This window comes from Podarcis melisellensis (genome assembly GCF_964234715.1).
Source record: "Podarcis melisellensis genome assembly, chromosome: 7".
Taxonomy (NCBI): Eukaryota; Metazoa; Chordata; class Lepidosauria; order Squamata; family Lacertidae; genus Podarcis; species Podarcis melisellensis.
This window is the reverse complement of record NC_138539.1, coordinates 68097095-68118580: the sequence shown is the minus strand read 5'-3', so window position 1 is coordinate 68118580 and position 21486 is coordinate 68097095. Positions and strand designations below refer to the sequence as shown.

Genomic DNA, 21486 nt, shown 5'->3' with positions numbered 1-21486 from the left:
TGGTCCATCTGATGGGCTTCTACTGAGCCATGCCATTGGTCCATCTGATGGGCTTCTACCAAGCCACACAACTGGTGCATCTGCTTCAGCACAGCCAGCACTGACTGGGTAGCATCTGCTGTCCACAGTCTCAGGCAGGGCCCTTGTCCCCCCCCCCCTTCACCTGGAGATGTTGAGTGGGGTCCCGCATTAGAGATTCACCCCCCTTGCAGGTCATGAAACTGCCTCACCCCACCGTCTCACCCCTCACCGGCTCGTTGCCTTTCATTCCTCAAACTCCTGAGGGCTCGGCCGCAAGACTTCCCAAGAAGAGCGCGCCTTTCTCTGCCACGCGAGGAGGAGGCGGCGGCGGCAAAGGAGGGGAGGCGGGTGTCTTCCAGAAAGGCCTCCTCCTTCTCCTCCTCGCACCTCCCACCCCATTCACTCGCGAATCGCTGGATGCCTGCAAGAGGCGCCTTCGCTGCTCCTCAGCCCTTCACCTCCCCGTCCGCAGAGCTGCGGCTCCGGCTCCCGAGGCGCCGCATTAAGAGCAGGGCGCACCGTTGGCGTGCGCGCGTGTGTGTTCTGTGAGGTTAAAAGAGAAAAAGCCGGCAGGGTTGTGTGTGTGTTTGTGTGTTGTGTGTGTTTCTGTTTCTACATCTTTCCTGGCGAGTTTCCATTCCCTCCAAGGACTCCGGGACGCTGCCTTAGGGACCGAGTCCGCCGAGGGAGAGCTGCCCTCCGGCTGCCTCGCCTTCCTCCACGCCGGAGTTTGGAAGTGATGAGAGGGAGCTTCGGTGCCGCGCAAGTAGCTTCGGCGGCGGAAGGCGGACGGAGAAGCGGCGCCGTGGCCCCCGAAGCCGCCCGCTGCGTCGCTTCCCGACTCGACTCGGCGCCGGCGAGCAACTTGGCGCATCCCTTTCGCCTTCTCTTCTGAGCCGGTAAGGAACCGATGGTTTCTTCTTCATCATCATCTTCTTCTGCCTTTCTCTTCCTCTTCTTCCGTCGCCGGTTCGGGAGAGCTCAGAGCGTGAGATTCTTCAGGGTCGAGGGTTCGAGTCGCGAGCGGGGGCCAAAGGCAGGGAGGGTTGGACTAGATGATCCTTCCGACTCTAGGCAAGCGGTGCCAACTTGAATAAAACATCGCGGGGTTGGGGGGGGGAGGTAAGCCCTTACTGCATAATCGATCACAAGATGGGGCACCCATCTTTTTGCCCGTCAACTTATTTGGGGGGCTGGGGGGTCAAATATTTTATTGAAGGCACCTCGGCTCCGAGGAGTTGGCTTCTACGCTTCCCGTGTTTTTCTTGGTTCGGTGGGTCGGTTGGTTTGCCGCTCCCCCCCCCCCCCAAATACCCCACCACCTCTCTTCTTGTTTGGTCTGCTGCAAATGCTAATGAAACCCTGTTATTTGCACACACACACACACGAGAAAAGTTGGCAGGTCCGTTACTATGGGAGCACCTTGCCAGTGTGGCGGCACATGGACGGCGATGCGCTCTTTTAAGCTGAGGATGGGAGTTCTTGTCATTTCTCTTCCTCTTTTTTTGCGCATGGATGGGATGCTAAGTAGATGCGCGCAATTGAAGTGCTTGATAGGAGCAGCATCTTTGCTGCTCGTTTAGGCGAGGTAAAGAGTGGGGCGCCTTCTGTTGATGCCACTAGGAAGCCCTTTGGACACCCTGAAACACCTCCCCCCCGACACACACTAAATCACACGCGCCTCTCGCTACGAAGCAGAGAAATCCCGAGAATAATAATGATAGCCTTCTCTTTGGATTCGATATGGATCTCATAAGGCAGAAGGAAAGCGTCGAGGAGTGGGAGGGGGGTCGGAATACTGATCTAGAGAACGTACACAGTTGGAACGAGGTCTTTCCTTGAGGAAAAGTCGGGAGAGCAGGAAGAGTTGCTAGAGATGGCACAGAAACCTGGTAAAGCATGGAATGCTTTGCGCCTGAAGAAGAGGCAGTGTGCAAGGTGAATGAATGTGGGATGCTGAAGTTGAGCAGCTATAGAAAATTCAATCACAGGGTGAAACACGTTCGTGGCAAAACTATATGTATTGAAACACGTTGCATGTATGCATTGTGCATGTGCGTGTGTGTGTGTGCATAACCTCACCCCCAAGCAGTGTAGCGTTTCTGATTTAAAGGTTTGCATCTGGGCATAGAGGTCAGCGGTTGTGGAATGAGGTCTTGACAGTGCTGCAATAAAATCCATATTTTATGGAGAGTTAAATGCAGTGCTTTGTAAGTGCAAGTGGATGTTCATCTATATGGTCCCCCCTGGTGACATTCAGGGATCAAGAAGTTTAATGGCTTAAATTGCACTCATCCCAGCAGCACATCTGTTACCTTTAACCAAAAAGAGAACAGGAGATGTCTCTTTATGACACCTATGATTTAAAGTTTTCTTATCACAAGATCTTAACGGAGCGCGGGGCGGGCGTGCTCTTCAGCCTGATCCAAGAGAGTAAGGGCAATTCATTTGTTTGATGGGGGAAAGTCTTAGTGCAGTTCTTCTGCGAATAGCGCACCCTTAACGGAAACTGCTATACGTGTGTTCTCCATTCACTGCGTACTCAGACGAAACTGTGCACATGAGTAACTATGCCGTTCAGGATTACTGCTTTGGAAGTTGTGTGCAGAGCTGTGTGCTCAGCTTTTATACGGAGATCTTGTGTGCGCACAAGGGATGCCAGATGTTGATGCAGGACCACATTAGGGATACTCTCATAGTTAAGTATTTATGCGCTCTGTGTGTGTGTGTGTGTGTGTATGTGTACATACGGAGTCTTGGCATTGTTTCTGCTTTCTTTTCTTAGAGGCATATGAGACAATGTGTACCGGGAAAGGATTGGCTGGAATGTACATTTCTGGGTTCACCAGAGACATATATGCATATTCTTCCTCCGGTCATGACAAAGGCTTGATTCGTGGGATAGAATTTCAACAGCGTACATGGTTTCTGCCAGAAAGTGTTTGCATGGAACTTTAAGGGCTCCATACATTCGATTAGCAGCCCCTCCCTAAAAGAGTGATGTTTTACAGATCACACTTTCTCTCTCCCCCCCCCTTTTCTTAAGGGGGAGGGGGTTGAATGAGTCGATAACGTTCAGTTGGGAAGGAGGGTGGGCTAAGTCCAGATGAGTCTGGTGGGATGAGATCAAACAGATTCCTTCACCCCTGATACAAACATAGATTTCCATCGGGCTGCCACAGTGAGAGCATCTGATTGAATTGGCTCGTATAAGCAACTCCAGTCCAGTGTCCTAATAAATAACTGCAGGGCCAAGTCTCTTTATTCTGATATCATCAGGCAGGCTCTAGCACTTATCTGCTTCTTGGTTTTCAATTGCACTGAGAGTCCTTTGGCCCAAATTTCAAGTGATTTGCGACCCAAAACTAACTGGTTACTCAGAAATAGCAGTCAGAGGCAGTGGGGAAAGAATGTCTTAAAGGCAAGTGGAAATGATTCAGTCTGATGGTGGCTCCCTGCAGTTATCCTGTGCAGGCATTCGAGGCTCTTGAAAGCTGGTGCCCCCTCTAGGGACTTGCTAGTTTTTTCTGTTATAGCGGTTTTCACACCAGTTTCCTGTTATCTCGTATCTCAAGGCTAGCCATCAAAGATTATATCTATAGCTTGCCATTAAAAAGTGAGAGCAATGGAGAAGTTTAAACCAGCATCATTCTCTGTTAAAAATCTGCACTTCTCAGCATCCACCTCCTCACTCCTATGTCAGATTCCCAGCAAAAGTCGTCACCAGTGAAAAAGATGTTTAATATTTCTGCAGGCTTTGAAAATAAAGCATAATGCATTTGGTAACTTGCATTGAATAAAACGGATCTCTCTCTCCATCTCCCTCTACTTTTTGAAACTTGCTGGAAGCTTTTCAGAGACAAGTTCTGTTAACCAGATTGTATTTCTACTTCTCATAATGTCTCAGTGAGATTAGTTATCCCCCCCAAGTGTTTCCTTCTTTTGAGACATGTGTTTTGCTTCATCATATTCTCTTTTTATATATATTTTTGAGTGGAAACTGTTTTCACTTCCTCGCCACCCGCACTCCAGTTAACTTGTTTGATCTGGGATTTGAAAAGATAATAAAGTCCAGCTCTCTATGTGATATGATAAATGGGCCACTTTTATGCGTGGAGAACTTGTACAGTTGTTACATTTAACTATTGTGATTCATCCTTTGCTGGAATATTTTACTCTTTTGCTATTTGAATGACCGTCTGACATTGACATTTTATTTTTTAAAAAAATAAATAAATAAGATATGTTGTGCTTTTTTTGGGGGAAACCCAAATTAAAGATTATTATGAGTACAGCATTATTTCGGCATTTCAGCTAGAAATGTGTGAAATTAACAAAACTGAACACATTTCCAATGCCTATGGCATCATGTTAACACTGCAAGCCCATTTGTAATACACAAATCTCATGCACTTTCATTCCACCTTCCAGTAAGTCTTTAGAGAGGGGCAGTATAAATCAAGTTGGTGCTATATAGAGAAATGGTATCAGGCCCAGCTATGGATCTTCTTCACATTGCATAAGGATTGCTGTAATTCCTATATTGATCTCCTGAAATTATATATAGTACAACAAGAGGGAAGCACTCAATAAACGCAGGTCAAGAAGGAGTACCTCCAGGATGAAAGCATAAATTTATGAATTCATCCAAACTATGGGTTCAGTTGCTTAATTTATGTTTGCTTCAGTAATGCAGTTTACTCCTTGGCCTGCTCTGAAATTGTGCAAGGAAGAAAAATGCCGATTTCCTTTGCATGTTGTCTTACGGTTACTGTTAGTTTACAGAAGTTCTCTCCATGTTTTTAAGCTGATGTGCTTGTCCTGATGTTTCTAAACGATTTTGGTTTCAATAATCATTTGGTCAGAACGCTCCAGAATCGGACATACAGTTTTGGATGGGATTGTAATTCATTTTGCTGTAGCTAACATTCCTATCGCTTATCTGCCACTGTGTATATGTTGAGTGTGCATATCAATTCACCCGACTCATTTCATAAACTATGTCCTAGCATATCAGTCTTTTTTGCTGAGTGAGTGTGGTAGTTGTCTTTCGCTTTATAGACATTGGTTATCAACTTTGGATGGTGGTTTTTTTGGGGGGGGGAGAAGGAAAACTGGCATAAGTAATGTTCCTTGCATCATTGGTTTTGCCTTGGTATCCCAATCTGAATGAAGTCGGGGTATGGTCCCAAAGGACAGAGAAGTGACTCACTCTGAAATGTATGGTTGTTTCAAAATACAGTTTTTAACTCAGCGGCTGTCTACCTCATTTACCTAACAAATAGGTTTAAGCAGATTACCAGTGCATTTTAGAAACCCCTTCCCCTTTGAATACTGAATAATACACTGGAAAGTATCATAATTTTGATTCAAATAAGCAGACTAGAGGGAAAGGAATGTGCATTGTTATTTGGTAAATTACAGTAATGCTTGGTTTTTTAAAAGCTTTTTTATCAAGGCATTCCCTCACTCTCATTGAGAAGTGTATATGTGTGTGTGTATTTCTGTACCTGTAAAGAAGGGAAGTAAAAGTTGGGCTTTTAATTTGAAACTGGACATCTGCATGGCAATCATTTGCTCTTGGTATAGTCTTCCTATATGGCCTTGTCCAAGGGATTTAGCTTCGCTTCCCTAAAAACCATTCGGACCTCCCCCTTCCCCATCACACAAACACACATACAAGGGTATTCTTCAGAGAGAAAATGTTTATCAGGGCAGCTACATTTGATCGTATAGGACAGCAAGTTTCATAACTCCTAAAAAGGCTGCAATAAAATTGTAAGCATTGGTCATTTTGATTTGTTGTTGATTTAATCAAGCACAGTTCAGCAAACATTAAGAATAGTGTTCAATGGAAAAATTGGTGAGACTTAACGGTGGTTTGAATTCTGCTGAAACGTGGCCTTTTTCTAGTCTACGTCTTTAGGGCAACCCCCCCATAACACCCCCCCCCATGAATTTTTGAGTGAAATACTACATATTAGCCAATTTGAAATCAGTTTTGTTTGCCAGTGTACTTTTTTTATTGAGACACACAGAGAATGGGGGGGGGGATGTTGTGCATTGATAGGCAATATTGAATGGTGCGACCATGAGGTGATGCTGGAGGTTGATAAAACTTTGCTTTCAACATAGCCGTCCCACCTGCTCCTCAGGCACCATGCCTTGCTGTAGACAATGACAGCATTCACAGATTCTTTTATATTTATTCGGTTCCCTAGGAATAAGGGAACATTGAATCTATAGCGTCACAACTCCTGGAAAGTAGCAAAAACGATTCCAGCAGTTTCTTAACACTCCATAGATAGTGATACTGTGTTGCTATCGCTCCACCTGGCAAATTAAGGACATCCTGGGTCTTCCTTGCATCAGTAGAGCAAAACGATGAGGACACCAAAAGGACATTTATCATGACTTGTGGCAGCTACATAGTCACATCATCCTAGTTGTTCAATGCAGGTTTGGAAGATTAGTCAGCTCATCGTTTCACCACACAGCAATTTTTAGTCATTCAGAAATTATTATTTTTCCAAGCAGCAATTTCAGTCTTCAGAAGTGTGTATAACATAATGCATTGCATTTCCACAAAGCAACTTATCCTTATTAGGATCAAGAGTTTTCCTTCCGTCTCTCTTGTTTGGAGTTGACACTTGGTTAAAGAATTCGTAGCTGTCCAATTATATGCATTTTTAGTTGATCAAATTTGCACGAATTTTCTGGTGAATAAATCAGTCATTTTGAAGAAGAGAGTAAGGTGTTTTTTAAAACAAAAACGATCTTTCATGTTGTGCATCAACAACCAGCTTAGAGGAGACACGTCCTCCTATGGGTGTTGCTTGCCTTCTGTAATGTTCATAAGTGTTGCTATTAAAAATAATAATTACTATTATTTTATAATGTTGCCGAATTAATCAGGGGCAGCTTGTATGTCAAATAAAAGGGTTTTTAAAAAATTGATTGATCTAACCAATTAATTGATTATGTATGGGAATGCAGCTTTATACTTGTTTGCAGAGGAAGACTTCCATAGCACAGTAATAAGCCACTGTCAGGGGTTTGTTGGTTTGTTGGTTTGATTGTTTTTGCAATCAAGTGGTGCAGAAATTTTAATAAAATAAATAAATAAAATAAGTGATTAACGGCTTCTTGATCCCAGAAGTGTTTTTTCTTCATCGAGCATAATAGGACAAGATTCAGCCAAAATTAAACTGCTTTATTATTTATTTTCAGCAAGCTTACCAGGCTGCATAATTCAGTTATCCAGTATTTGTTTTTAAAAGTTTTACTGATTTTTATCTGCATTGATAATTATGCAGGTATATTTTAACAGTTTTGTGGATTTGAGCTGTGTTTTATTGGTGATTTTATTTCATATACGCCTTAGAGAGTCTTGTGATTAAGCAGTCCATACATTTGTAAAATACAAATTACGGAGTTTTTCTCTGACCCAGGGGTTTCAGCAGGGAAAGTAAGCAAACACATCAGAGTAGAAACACTAGGAGTTAAAAGTAGCTGGATAGTGCACTTAAAAACAAACAAACTGGGTTGATAAAACTTGGCCTGGACAATTTTATTTTTACAAATATGTATGGCCAAACTCAGTTCCTAATTCCTCTACATGAAATGTGAATATAAATCACGAAGAGGTGGCAATCTAAGGTAGTACACAGTACAGTCAGATTGTTCCATGTTTTTGAGCTTCCATACAGCAGCCCTTCCATTGTGATCCTATCAATTCCCACTCCAGAAAACTCTTTGAGTTCAGGGGATGGAATCTTAACATAGAGTGACATAACACAAAAGACAGACACTTCCTGCTCACTTGACTACTGGTTATTAAAGTCACCTATGTCCAGTAATGCATTGCTTTGACCTTTCTAAGCAGTAGGTATTAAAAACAAACAAAAAACACCTGCCGAAATGCTATTTTAGATAGCATTTTTGTTTCATGGCAAATAGATTAATGCAGGTGTTCTTTCATATAGCCATACTGGCTGACTGCATCTCAGTGTGCTTTGCTGCAGATTCCTTTTTGTCCCTAAGATCATCCTACACAACTGATTTTCTCCTCCTCCAGAGAGCTTCCCTTGGAAACTATTTTTGTTTCCTGCCTGAAGAAGGAATCGTTTCCTTCTTCTCTTTCAGGAGATCCTCAGGCCCACGGGAGGAAGAAGGAATTACCATGAAGTACAATTTGACCAGTACTTCTCTAGTCACAACTTCCCCCAACTTTGGAGCATGGCATACTATAGGGATGATGTTAAGTTGTGGGTGAACATATCAGACGACACAGCGATTCTCCAAACAGCTCTTGTTTATTCACAGGTCAGAACAGAACTGAACTGAAGGGTTCAGCCTACCACGGGAATGTTGCTTCCCTGGTAATCTCTCAGGTGTACGCGGTGAGAGTCGAGTTGCCTTTTAGACACTCTGGGTACCAGTCTTTTGATGGTGCTCCAAGACACGATGGACAGGGCAGACCAGAACTGAACTGAAGGGTTCAGCCAGTCTGCTTATATAGAGCTCCAGTACAATGTAACTGTAACAACTTTCTGTAACTATCCAATCACTGAACGTCACGTTCAATCCCTTATTTGCATATGTGGACCTGAACTATCTACAGTCTCCCCCTGCTGGCCCAGGGTGAGAACTTCAGTACATAACAGATGATCTCTTAAGAATAAAATGAAAGGTATGAGTGTGTGGTGTATCGGGGCCTTCACTGCAAACACTCCAATGTTCCTTCTACGGAATAATTAGTTGGATTTTCTGAGAGTTGAAGGTTGATTTGAAAGAGGCATGGTGTACCATAATGGTCCACATGGTGTGCACTCTCATCCCATTATCACCTCTGATTTTTCCCACAGGCTTTGTAGCACACAGTGATTGCAGCAGATATGGAGAATCTGAATCTGAACTTTCCAATCTGGAACTCCTACTCTCTGAAGCATTAAGCTAAGCATCCATCAAACCTCCTGATCTTGGCTCATAATGGCTCAGTGCCAGCCCTCTGCACTGTCAGCTCAGCCTGCTTAAAAAGTTCCCTTCTCAAGCCCCCAAACTAGCTGGTAAGACTGGGAACGGGTGGGAGAGAGCAAGCATCAGAGATGACCTCTGAAAGCCCAGGGTTCTTATCTGCAATGAAGACTTCGGCACCAGCTCAGAACCTGCAATGTCAAAGGGAGTCCCAGAGCTTTATTCCTTCCAAGAAATTTTCTCCTCGCGGTCTTGCCAATTACCATATTTAAATCAAAGTCCTTGGGAGGATTCCTCTGAATGATTAAAGCCTCCGTTGCTGATATGGACGGTGGGAATTTAAGATGAGACCTCAGCTCTCATGAGTCTTTTCTGCTGACAATTTCCTCCCTCCTTCAACTAGACACTTTCCCAAATGTACCAAGTTGCAAGGATGTGGAAATACACCCACAGTGTTCCCAGGAGGCTTAGCTGGGTCTTTCTAAGTTTAGGAGAAATCACAAATGTTCTCTAAAAGTTATTCTAGGAAGCTTGGAAAGGATGAACCAGTTACGAATCAGGGTGGGGAATTTAACCTGTAACTGGTAGCCTTTTAAACCTCTGACTATGGTGCCCATGGGACAACACACATGGATTTTACAAGTCCTTGTGGTCACTTAGAGACTTAAACCTAGATTCTGGAAGGACAAATACTCAGCATCTAGTACACATCTGTTATTACATTTGAGCATACTTTATAAACACCAAATTAATTTGGATATCTCTTTGGACATTGGGATGGCATATATGAATCTGTATGGGTAAATTTAATGGATGTTTTGGTGTTGATTGTATTGTTAACGTGAGCAGATAGGTTTATTGCTTCTTTTTCCTTTTCCTTTTTCCTTTTCTCTAATAAATTTGCAATGGGGAAAAAAATTAAAAAATCAAACAATAAGCACAGAACAAGAGAAATGAGTGTGTACATGATAGGGAATCAGAGCACCTCTTTGAGAACTGTTGTCCGACTCCAGCTGTTCATAAATGAGAATGCTACCCCAAACATCATTGTGAAAAATGCAACAAAACCACACTGACTGCCTCATGCAGACTGCTGTCCGATCCCCAAAAACACTGATAGCATATACATCTTCCATCTGTTCAAGCTCAGAAGTTTGCCAGCCTTGCTATGTTTCAAAACAATCCATTTCATAATGCCTTTGCCTTGGCAATGCGGGAAGGAATTTTGTGGATTAATTAGACTTCATTGCCAGAATGTGTGTGTGCGAGAGAGAGAGAGAGAGAGAGATGCAGAAATATTTAATTATAGTCAGAAAGTGGCTATTAGATTTCATTTGCAATATAAAATATGCGCTGTATCTTTTCCAATGTTCCTTTATGCCGTGTAGTGCGCGCGCACACACACACACATATTCAGACTTTCTGAATAAGCTATCCCTGCACCTGTTTTGATACCTTAAATTTCTCTCTGTTAAAACTAACTCCTTGCGTTGGAGTCTGCAAATTAAAACTCTCCACCCACTTTTTTTTAATAGGTGCTATAGAATGAGTTGTGTCCAGTGGTAGCTTTTGCCTAGTGGAAAGGACTTGTAGGGGAGATGAACCTCAAAGTTGTTGAGCTTTGGGGGAAAACGAACCTGAAAGTTGTTCAGCTTCCTGGCCCTGTCGACAAAAACTCAGACATTTTGCCAATTTTGTCATTCGTATCCCGGACATGTCTGGGAAATTCCAGATGTATGCCAACCCTATCCACTTGCTCACCTGTGGCACCTGCAAGTTGTGGAACCTGACCCCCCCTCCATTCCTTTCAAGCTCTCAGACCTCTTAAGCTCCTCCCCTTTTTCCTTAAAAGCTGCTCCTGACCTTGGGGGAATAGAACAGGATATGCTATGAAGTAGAAAGGAGAATGAGTAAAAAACACGTTCTTTCCACTAAGCTAAAGCCATCATTGGACACAATCATCCCACCCTTCTCCATCCCACATGTGTGAGAGGCCAAGTGAGGGCTGCTAACTTCCCTTGGCCCTCCAGGTGTTTTTGGCCTACAACTCCCATGATCCCTAGCTAGCAGGACCAGTGGTCAAGGATGATGGGAATTGTAGTATCAAAAACATCTGGAGGAGGGCCAAGGTTGAGGAAGCCTGGTATAGTGGTTTGGGAAGGGAAACTCCAGGATACAGATTTGCTATTGACAAACAACAACAAAAGCACTGTCTTTCACTTGGCAATTCCAAGCACAGCCCGGAATAAAAATCTGCTCGGTATTAAAGCAAAAAGTTGGTGGTGGTTATGTTCCGCATGCTGCGCTCTGATCAAGATGATGCCAGCTGGGATTCATAGATGATCGCCCTGCACCGCAGAGCAGCAATACCCAGAGAAGGATATTCTGTTCTTGCTTAGCTCTTCAAAAGAATCAGGGCATCTTTCCATCATGTCTCAATGTCTTCTATGATGGAATGAGGAAGGCAATTTGCAGTTCTAGCCAAAGCAGTGGAAGAAAGTCGTACTGAGCCTGTAATTCGAAGCACCCTTACTGGGAAACAGACACCACTGAACTCAGTGGGACTTATTTTTTGAATAAACATGCGTATGTTTAGGCTTCAAGAAGTTATTTTTTTGCAAACTGCCATCGTAACATGTTACCCCTGATCCAAGCTGAAAATGAAAACAAAACAGCTAGGCTGGATATTTTCATGTTTACATGCAATTAAATCACAACTTTGCATGTTTCCTAAAGGTGAAAATAGTAGTGTTTCTTTAGTAACTTAATTTCCCCCACTTAAGTTTTGTTTTGTTTTGAATTAAAAAACCCTATACATTTATATCTATTTCAAGAAACAACAGCCCAGAATCATCAAGCATCACAAATTGTAACCTCCAATTGTAAATGTCCAATCTAGAGAAAACTAAAGTACAGCAAAACGTATAGCACGTGTTATGCATGCTTACTCAGACGTAAATGCACTGTAATCAGGCCCCGATCCTTGATGGGAGAAGTGGTGGTGGTACAAAGTACACAACAGTGCCCCTGTTTTCATCTGAAACATGCCAACAGCTTTGCTTACTCAGAAGTAAATGGCATACAGTTCAATGCGATTTACTCTAAAGCAAGTGTACATGAGCTTGCAGCCTTAGCTACCAGAATTAAGACAGAAATCTCCATCTGGAATAAGAAGGTAAATCACTTCAATCCACTTTTTGATGTTAATTGGTAGGTCCCGATCATCTAGCTAGCATCTGTAATGTGCACAAACTGAGAGTGGGATTTTTTTTTGACACTCAAGGCTTTACCTCCTTACTTGAATGCTGAATTGGGTGATGACTTGGGGAAGGCAATTTTTTACCTCGTTTATCAATCCTAATCCCGGTTGAGCTCTTGCAAATCTTAGCTGATTACAATTAACTTGCGGGGAGAGCGTCTTTGATGGCACAGCTCAGCTCTCTTGCAGAGTTGATCGCGCTCTTGTTTCCGACAGCATTGCAGTAGAAGACCCAGCGAAGAAGAAATAACACTTTATAATTCTTCCAATTAACCAGGTCAGGAACAAACTGCAAGGCTGCAGATAATGGTTAACAAGCTGTGTGGATGTCTTCCTACCAGTACTCTGCTTTTTAAGAGAAGAAACTTCAGTTGTGGTGTGAAAGTCGTATTCAACTGAAGCATTAACAGAAAGTTTTCAGAAATAAGAGGGAGCCCTTTGCTGAAACTGTTCACTAAAAGCAGAAGGGAATACATAGGAGAGCTCAGTTGGTAGAGCATGAAACACTTAACCTCAGGGTCGTGGGTTTGAGCCCCACATTGGGCAAAACATTCCTGCATTGCAGCGGGTTGGACTAGATGACCCTTGTGGTCCCATCCAACTGTACAATTCAGCAGATGTGAATTAGATTTTTGGAGACTCCTAATTCAAAGTACAGAGGCATGCAGGGCAGGAGAAACATCTTTCTGAACTTCTTTCCCATAGAGCCATTCAAAAGGGAAGAGTGAATGGTGTTTTTATGGGTGTTTTGAGGCTACCATCCTGTGCACTTCTCCTTTTCTTAGTGACCATGCACAGGATTGAACCATTTAGGTCCCATAGTATAAATAGGGTGAAAGTGTACCAGCTTCAGGCACAACCAAGACACAAGTGCAAAACAGGCTGCAAACACTATATGTATTTATGATTACAATAAGGTTAAATATGTTTGCTTTTTAGTTTGTAATTGTATTAATTAGGCACACCTTCAAGATAATTGCAGCATAGAAAACCAGGCTTCTGGAAGACAGAACAAGGGCAGGAGTCCAGGCAAGGAGGCATATTTAGCACGTTACGTTTTGCGAGGAAACAATAATTAGAAATGCGGCCGGCATCAGGTACTGCTTTTTGAACATCAGCTGCCAGCTGGTTTTCCATACCACACATTTGAGTTGACTTTCTATAAAGCATCAAGCGGCAAGAGTAGTTAATTTAAACTGTGTGACCTTGGGATTTTAACTGCAGTAGCATTGAAGTTCTGCAACCATCTTTTGAAACTCTGGATTTTACTATTTGCTTCCAAACCCAGCATCCATTTGGCCAAGAACAGGCCTTCAAAACTTGCTGAAAATCTCTCTCTCTCTCTCTCTCTCTCTCTCTCTCTCTCTCTCTCTCTCTCTCTCTCTCTCTCTGTCCTCATTTCCCAGAAATCTCTTCCTCCTTCCCCTTACTGAAATCTGAAATCCAACCCTGTCCTACAGGACTGGAAGCATTTTTTTTTTTATATGCTGGCCTCATAACGTGAGGTGTGCTGAATAGATAAATGCACTATCGTTTATTAATCTGCTCCAGCGGGGGGAACATTTATTGCAAGTTTCCAAACTTCACGAGGCCTACAGCGCAGGAACAAAATACAATAAGGCTTGCAGCAGATTGTAAGCAACTCTAGCTGATCCCTTGAAAGATATCTTTTTACCCGCTCTTTCGGGGCCTTTCTCATTTTGCATCGTGACATTCTCTCCTTTCCGCTGCCCAGAGGAATACATTTCCAACCGTGTTGTGCTGTGTTCCCCTGTAATGCTTCTCCTTGCAAGCAACTTGCTTTTCTCTGGTGCTTAATTTGTAAAAAGAAAAAGAAAAGCTAGAGAGATGCTGGAGCACAACCTTGCTTGGTAGCCACAGGCTCAGAAGCTCTTGCCTGCTGTATCCCACATCATATTTTCAGAATTCCAGCCCGTTTTCATGTAGAGATAAGCATGTCTCCCCTAAGCCCCATGAAATTGGTAGTGCACTTAATTTTCCACAGGATCTGTTATCTGAGGTTGCACGATATGGTTCCTGTATACGCTTAATTAATGTTTCACAAGCAGAAGCACAATTTTGCAAACGACTCTCACCTCCCATCACTGTGCCGTTCTTTGATCAGAAAGTAAAACGCTTGCTTTTGATTCCTGGAAGTGACCTGTCTTAAATAAAAGGTCCTATGTGGTGATGAGATTCTCAGCTGCTCCCTGTACATGCCGTAACCACCCATTACCACACACTCACCCAACATTTGGAACGACACTGAAAAAACACACCAATAAATAAATAAATAAAAGAGTAACAATGAATAATAATGCAATCTGAATTTTATCATTTTTAAATTATTATTAAATTTATATTCCTCCTATTATCCAAGGGGAGGAACACATATTTCTCTCCCCCCCCTCCATTTTATCCTCACAATAACCCTGTGAGGTAGGTTAGGCAGTCACCCAGTGAGCTTTGTGGTCAGGTGGGAACTAGAACTCCCTATCTCCCAGCTATTAGTCTAGCAGTCTAACCGTTATGCTGGCTCTCCAGCAAGAGATAGACCTGGGAAAAGGTGAGGTGTGGGTAACAAGGGATGGAATGTGAGCAAATGCAATAGTCTATTATTTCCGGAGGACCTTCAGGTACTTCCCTCACTGCGAGAAGTGAAGTTATGGGGAACAAGGCCTATGGCCTTCTTGGTAGTGGCACCCTCCCTGTGGAACGCCCTCCCATCAGATGTCAAGGAGAGAAACACAACTTTTCAAAGACATCTGAAGGCAGCCCTGTATTGGGAAGTTTTTATTGTTTGATGTTATACAGTGGTACCTCGGGTTAAGTACTTAATTCGTTCTGGAGGTCCATGTAAAGGTAAAGGTAAAGGTACCCCTGCCCGTACGGGCCAGTCTTGACAGACTCTGGGGTTGTGCGCCCATCTCACTTAAGAGGCCAGGGGCCAGACACTTCCGGGTCACGTGGCCAGCGTGACATCGCTGCTCTGGCGAGCCAGAGCCGCACACGGAAACGCCGTTTACCTTCCCGCTGGTAAGCGGTCCCTATTTATCTACTTGCACCCGGAGGTGCTTTCGAACTGCTAGGTTGGCAGGCGCTGGGACCGAGCAGCGGGAGCGCACCCCGCCGCAGGGATTCGAACCGCCGACCTTTCGATCGGCAAGTCCTAGGCGCTGAGGCTTTAACCCACAGCGCCACCTGCGTCCTCTGGAGGTCCATACTTAACCTGAAACTGTTCTTAACCTGAAGCACCACTTTAGCTAATGGGGCCTCCTGCTGCTGCCGTGCCGCCAGAGCACGATTTCTGTTCTCATCCTGAAGCAAAGTTCTTAACCTGAAGCACTATTTCTGGGTTAGCGGAGTCTGTAACCTGAAGCGTATGTAACCTGAGGTGCCACTGTATTATGTTTTTGTATGTGTTGGAAGCAATCCAACCAGATGGGTGGGGTGTATAAAAGTTGTTGTTGTTATACAAAAACCTAGTTTATATATCACAAGGGCATACTAACTGCATGCAATGTAAGCGTTGACAAAAGCAAGGAATAGGAACAGCAGTCTTTGCTCACCTTATCTTCTTGTGGATTGAGCCCAGAGGGATAGGTTGAGTCAACTGGCAAGCAGTGATAGAGGGGGTCTCACCTTCACCCCTGCCCAAGAGCTGCACAAAAGCTTGAGCTGCCACTGCCAAATTTGTTAGAAATGTTTGCCATGTTGCATACTGTCAGGGAACTGACATTGGAGCCAGAGGTGGAGGCAAGGCTCCCAAGCGATGCTGGAGAAGGGCCCAGCAGGGAGAGAGGGAGCTCATCGGCTGGGGAAGGAAATCAGCGCAACACCAGGGATAAAGGGGGGCAGATGGGGGAATTGGCTAGGGGGCTCCAGGACTCCTCGCCGGAGACCAGCGGGGAGAGCATGGGTCCTCCGCTACCCACACCCTCCTTGCACAGAAGACTTCCACGCGGGGAAAGTAGGCGTAGACTTGGTGTCAAAGTACTTCTTTGCTGGAAGAAGTTCAAGAAACGCCCACTGACGGATTCTGCTAGCAACTGAAACAGCCACGAAGTGAAGGGCTGTCCAGCCAGGAAAAGGTTTAACCAGGCAACCTAGCCAGGAGTGGCGGCAACTTACGCACGAACAACCCCATATAACCATTACACATACACTTTAAGGATATCAAAGATTCTCACACACACACACCCTGCCTGCCTCCCCCTCAGCAGCAACTGGTTGTAATTTCATCAGTCTGGTTACCACGAGGTCGCTGTTGGTGTGCCGACTGTCACAAGCAAGTAGAGTTAAAGTACAGCCTTCACCCTAATTTCCTGGTGATCTATTACCCTGAACTTTTCACCAAGCGCATTTAATACACAACGGGTGTTATTCATAATGACAGCTCATTTATTGTTGACAACTCAGGGAAGCGTGTAGGTTGTAGCGAATTTATATTTAACAGGACTGCTGGGGGAGTATTCAGATTTAGCAAGGCAAACTTTGGCGCGTTCGGTATTTCAAGCTACATGTCGTCTTTCCTACCCTCATCTCCAACCCCACCGGCAAAGGCTTTAGGACACCTCCTTTTTGACCAGAACAGAAATGGTCCACTTAATCTGTGGTGCCACCTAGGGAGCAGAAACAGCTAACAGGCTGCAGGTTGCATGAAGGGATTTCTGTGCCGCAATATTATTTCAAAACAGCCTCCCCTGAGTTTCAGCTCATAAATGTAGAGCACTTAATGTACATCCCTGTCAAGAGCCGCTGCTTCAGAAAGGGCAGCAGGAAACACGGCGTAGCTGGGAGCCTGGCCATTATGGTTCAACAGACTATTTGGAATTGATGACCTAGTGGGACTTTTACATCTCGGGCGTCTCTGAATGGAGCACACCATTTCTCCTGAGCTAACGAAGGAAGGTATAAAAAGAAACGTAGGCTACTAACTCAGAGAGCAGTGTTTCAGGCTTCTTCCTAGATTTTCAGTGACTGTATTTCTTCATATACTGCCTTGGTAGCTTCACCTCCATGCATATCTTTCTTGTGTAAGTTATGGGTTCTTTATACTTGTCCCAGAAGGTGCTTCTGTGCCTTTGGGTATCTTCAAGTTTGGCGCATAGAAAAATACAGGAAGCAGTTCTGCTCTCCTCACTGTTGCCCTATGACTGAAGGCACCATACTCAGCAAATTCCTCTCTGCTAGGCATACCTTTTGGCTGTGTTCAGATGTTAGGACTAAGCTATGGGTTAGCCACATGGGCAGGAGCCTAGCCTCCAGAAGGCAGGACTCAAAATTACAAGGAAGGAGATTCCAACTAAGCACCAGGAAGAACTTTCTGACGGTAACAGCTGTTTGGCAGCGGAATTGATGACTTTGGAAGATGGTGGACTCTCCTTCATTGGAGGTTTTTAATCAGAGGTCAGGAATTCTTTTGCTGTGATCCCTGCATTACAGGTTTTTGGGACTAGATGACCTCTGTGGTGCCTTCCAACTGTAAAATTCTATAATTCTATTATTCCTTCTGGGATCACATGTTCCGGTCTCCTCTTCCTTCCTCCCGCATGGTTGTGAGGAGTTAAGAAGCTTTTTGCTTTTATTTGACCACAGTTTTCTGTGTCATCTGGATCTGTGGTTGACATTTACGATGTCTAGTTTAAGCAAACCAGCTTCAGAAAATACATTTTTTGAAGTTTGCTTGCATTAAACTTACCATGGTTAATATAAACCACAGTTGGTTGGTGCAGATGACACAACAAACCGTGGTTAACCAAATGTCTCCACATTCCTTGTGGCTGTGTGGGGGGAGCATGTGAGCTAAGAAGGCAGCTATCATGTCTCACTAAGTCATATACATATGTGTGTGTGTGTGTGTGTGTGTGTGTGTGTGTGTGTGTGTGTGTGTAAAGGTAAAGGGACCTCTGACCATTAGGTCTAGTCGTGACCGACTCTGGATTTGCAGTGCTCATCTCACTTTATTGGTGTGCTGGCCCCAGGGGGAAGGTTACCGTTGGCGTAGTCAAAGTCCGGTCCTGGGTCACTAGCCTGGAAACAGTTCGCAAGGAGCGGGGCAAGGTCCGAAGCCGGAAGCCGGGCGGGGACAGGAACACTGGAGGATCAGGTCTGGGTCCGGGCAGGAACAGGTACTCAACAACAACGTTGCTCCCGCAACCTGGGACTGGGCTGACTGGCCTTTATCTTCTCTGAGGCCAGGGGCGCTCCGGGCCCCCAGGAGACCCGCCTCTCCTGGCCTTAAGGCGAGCATTCCTCCTGGGAGAAACCAGTTCCCTTCGCCTCTCTGAGCCTCTGCAGTTCCCTGAGCCTCTGCAGTTCAGGAGAGGCCGAAGGGTTACTGGGCCCAGGGGGAGACTCACCTGTAGGCACTGAGTCCTCAACCACCTCTGGAGCCAGAGTGGACTCACCTGGTGCCTGCTCCTGAGGATCCGGCACAGGTGCAGGCACTTCAGAATCAAGGCCCTGCCCCAGTTCAGCCGGCCCTGGAGGCGGGGACTCCTGTGCAGGCTGGTATTCCTCCGGTTCAGCCTCTGAATCGGATTCCCAGGCCATCACAATTGGCCGAGGGAGTCAGCGTACAGCTTCCGGGTCATGTGGCCAGCATGACTAAGCACACTGTTTACCTTCCCGCCAGAGTGGTACCTATTTATCTACTTGCACTTTGACATGCTTTCAAACTGCTATGTTGGCAGAAGCAGGGACCGAGCAACGGGAGCTCACCCCATGGCAGGGATTCAAACCGCCAACCTTCTGATCGGCAAGCCTTAGGCTCTACCTGCGTCCCTGGCATACATATTATGATGCCCCTAATAACTGAATGTGGAGGTGCATGCATGTTGTTGTTGTTGTTGATAATGACGATAACAATAATAGCGTCATCAGTGTGCATGGCACTTAACAGAATATAAAAGGCAAGGACTCTGCTCTAAGGAGTTTATAGAGTGTTTGTAGAGATTTCCATATGATATAGTGAAAATAGAGCACTAGAGTTGGTCTGGGGAGAGAAGCAATAAGAAGCAGGGAATATGCAAGACATGAGGAGAAAGGAAGATAAGGGATGTAACCTCTTTAGCTAAGCAAAAATTCTCACTTTGATTCTAGCTCCTCACCCTAAAATTTTACATTTCCCCATGGAAATTTGGCTTGGTTCCAAAGGTGTCCTTCAGTGAACAGAAAGGGTCCTTCCATTCATGAAATGGTGATTTTGATCCAGCAATCTTTCAATTGAGAGATTTCTTTCAATACCGGCTCCCCCTCCCGCCCTGGAGCTTGCCATACCACCTCCCACATTGTTGCAGAAGGACCCCTAACCCTCCGAATCTGTTTGCAACCCACCAGTCTGTTTGCAAAAGCTAAGAGCAAGAACTTCACCCATATGAGAAGACATTTCAGGTTCGACTTTAAGTCCTAGGAAATGGCTATATAAATTACCTCCCCATCCTCTCTGCTCCCCACCACAAAAGTGCAATGAGTCAGTTTCTGTCGCCTATTAATATTTAAATCAAGTGCTTCCCCCCTCCCCCACCTAAAAATAATGTTTAGGGTTACTCTCATTTCCCTACTCATATTGAAATACTGCCCCTCAGTGAGGCCAAACTTAGATTCACAAAATGTTTAGGGGGTATACGTACCCCTGTGCCACTCCAGGAAAAAACCAGCACTGGTAAACCTATTTAGTTGTTTGCTAATCCACATATCCCCGAGGTTTGTGGCCGTTACCATGGGCTCCTTCTTCCCAACCACTAAAAGAGGGGGAGGGGGAAAGAGAGAAAGAGAAAACCAATGAAACGAGCAGAATATAAAATACTCTTACTGTATCAAAGTGACCTCATGCAAGCTTTCTCGTAATCACTGAATAGCAGGTCAAAGAAGGAAGGCTTCCATCACTGTAGGTCAATTGACTGAAGGCGCTGCTGCTCCCAGACAGCAGCACAAATGGAAAGCGTTTCTGACAATGTTAGACTTGTGCTAACCCTGATTTGCACACATGGATAGCATACAATCAGGGGTGGGGGGGGGGGTGGAATAGATGCTGATGCTGCCTCTGTCCACGCAAGAGCCCCAAAGCAATGGGGCAGAATATTGCTAGGGAAGCTGTTAGCTTGCTTGCTCCTTGTGGCTAAAGGCAGATTCTCTTCCCCACCACCACAAAAAAGGGCACACGTTTCTGTGCTGAAGCAAGGTGAAAGAACAGTATCTGTATTATATTTTAAAGGAAAACAACATAAAACTAGGGGTGTTGTGGATATGTGGTGATGGATATGCAGCTCAGCATTAGTAACACTGTAAAGGTAAAGGGACCCCTGACCATTAGGTCCAGTCATGACCGACTCTGGGGTTGCGGCACTCATCTCGCTTTACTAGCTGAGGGAACTGGCGTACAGCTTCTGGGTCATGTGGCCAGCACGACTAAGCCACTTCTGGCGAACCAGAGCAGCGCACAGAAACGCCGTTTACCTTCCTGCCGGAGCGGTACCTATTTATCTACTTGCACTTTGACGTGCTTTCAAACTGCTAGGTGGGCAGGAGCAGGGACCGAGCAATGGGAGCTCACCCCATCGCGGGATTCGAACCGCCAACCTTCTGATCGGCAAGCCCTAGGCTCTGTGGTTTAACCCACAGCGCCACCCACGTCCCAGTGACATTGTAAGGATCAGTTTAAAAGATGCCCTTGCTCTTACTGAAGAAGGCAGGATCTGCCCTGCCTGAAACATAAGCACAACTGCAGGGATAATAATAATAATAATAATAATAATAATAATAATAATAATAATAATAATAATAATAATTTATTATTTATACCCCGCCCATCTGGCTGAGTTTCCCCAGCCACTCTGGGCGGCTCCCAATCAGTGTTAAAAACAGTACAGCATTACATATTAAAAACTGCCCTGAACAGGGCTGCCTTAAGATGTTTTCTGAATGTCAGGTAATTCTTTATCTCTTTGACATCTGACAGGGAGAAAGTCGCATTTCCCAAGCAACCAAATACTGCAGCTTTCTGCTTGCAAAACCAATCCCTTTGCAAGAACAGAGGCACTCTTATTTAAACTGTCTGGACTCCTCGTAATAACTTAGCAACAACCGTGCTTGCCAACATATGCTCATCTGGAAGGTAGCCCGAGTCAATGAATGAATGAGTCACGACTCGATTCCAGAGCCAGGGCTCGATGAGTTATAACAAACAGCAGAGCCCTAGCCCGACATCAGTTTCCGAAGCAAGCTAG

At 44.8% G+C, this 21486-nt stretch overlaps 1 protein-coding gene across 1 annotated transcript in view; it reads left to right on the top strand.

Moving 5' to 3' along the window:
• The first annotated feature begins 420 nt into the window (after positions 1 to 420).
• Positions 421 to 21486, top strand: part of CDH6 (cadherin 6) — a 170563-nt gene continuing 149497 nt past the window's right edge. Inside the window, exon 1 of the mRNA XM_081918198.1 lies at positions 421 to 920. The gene's annotated coding sequence lies outside the window, so the exon portion shown is untranslated. The remainder of the gene's footprint in view (positions 921 to 21486) is intronic.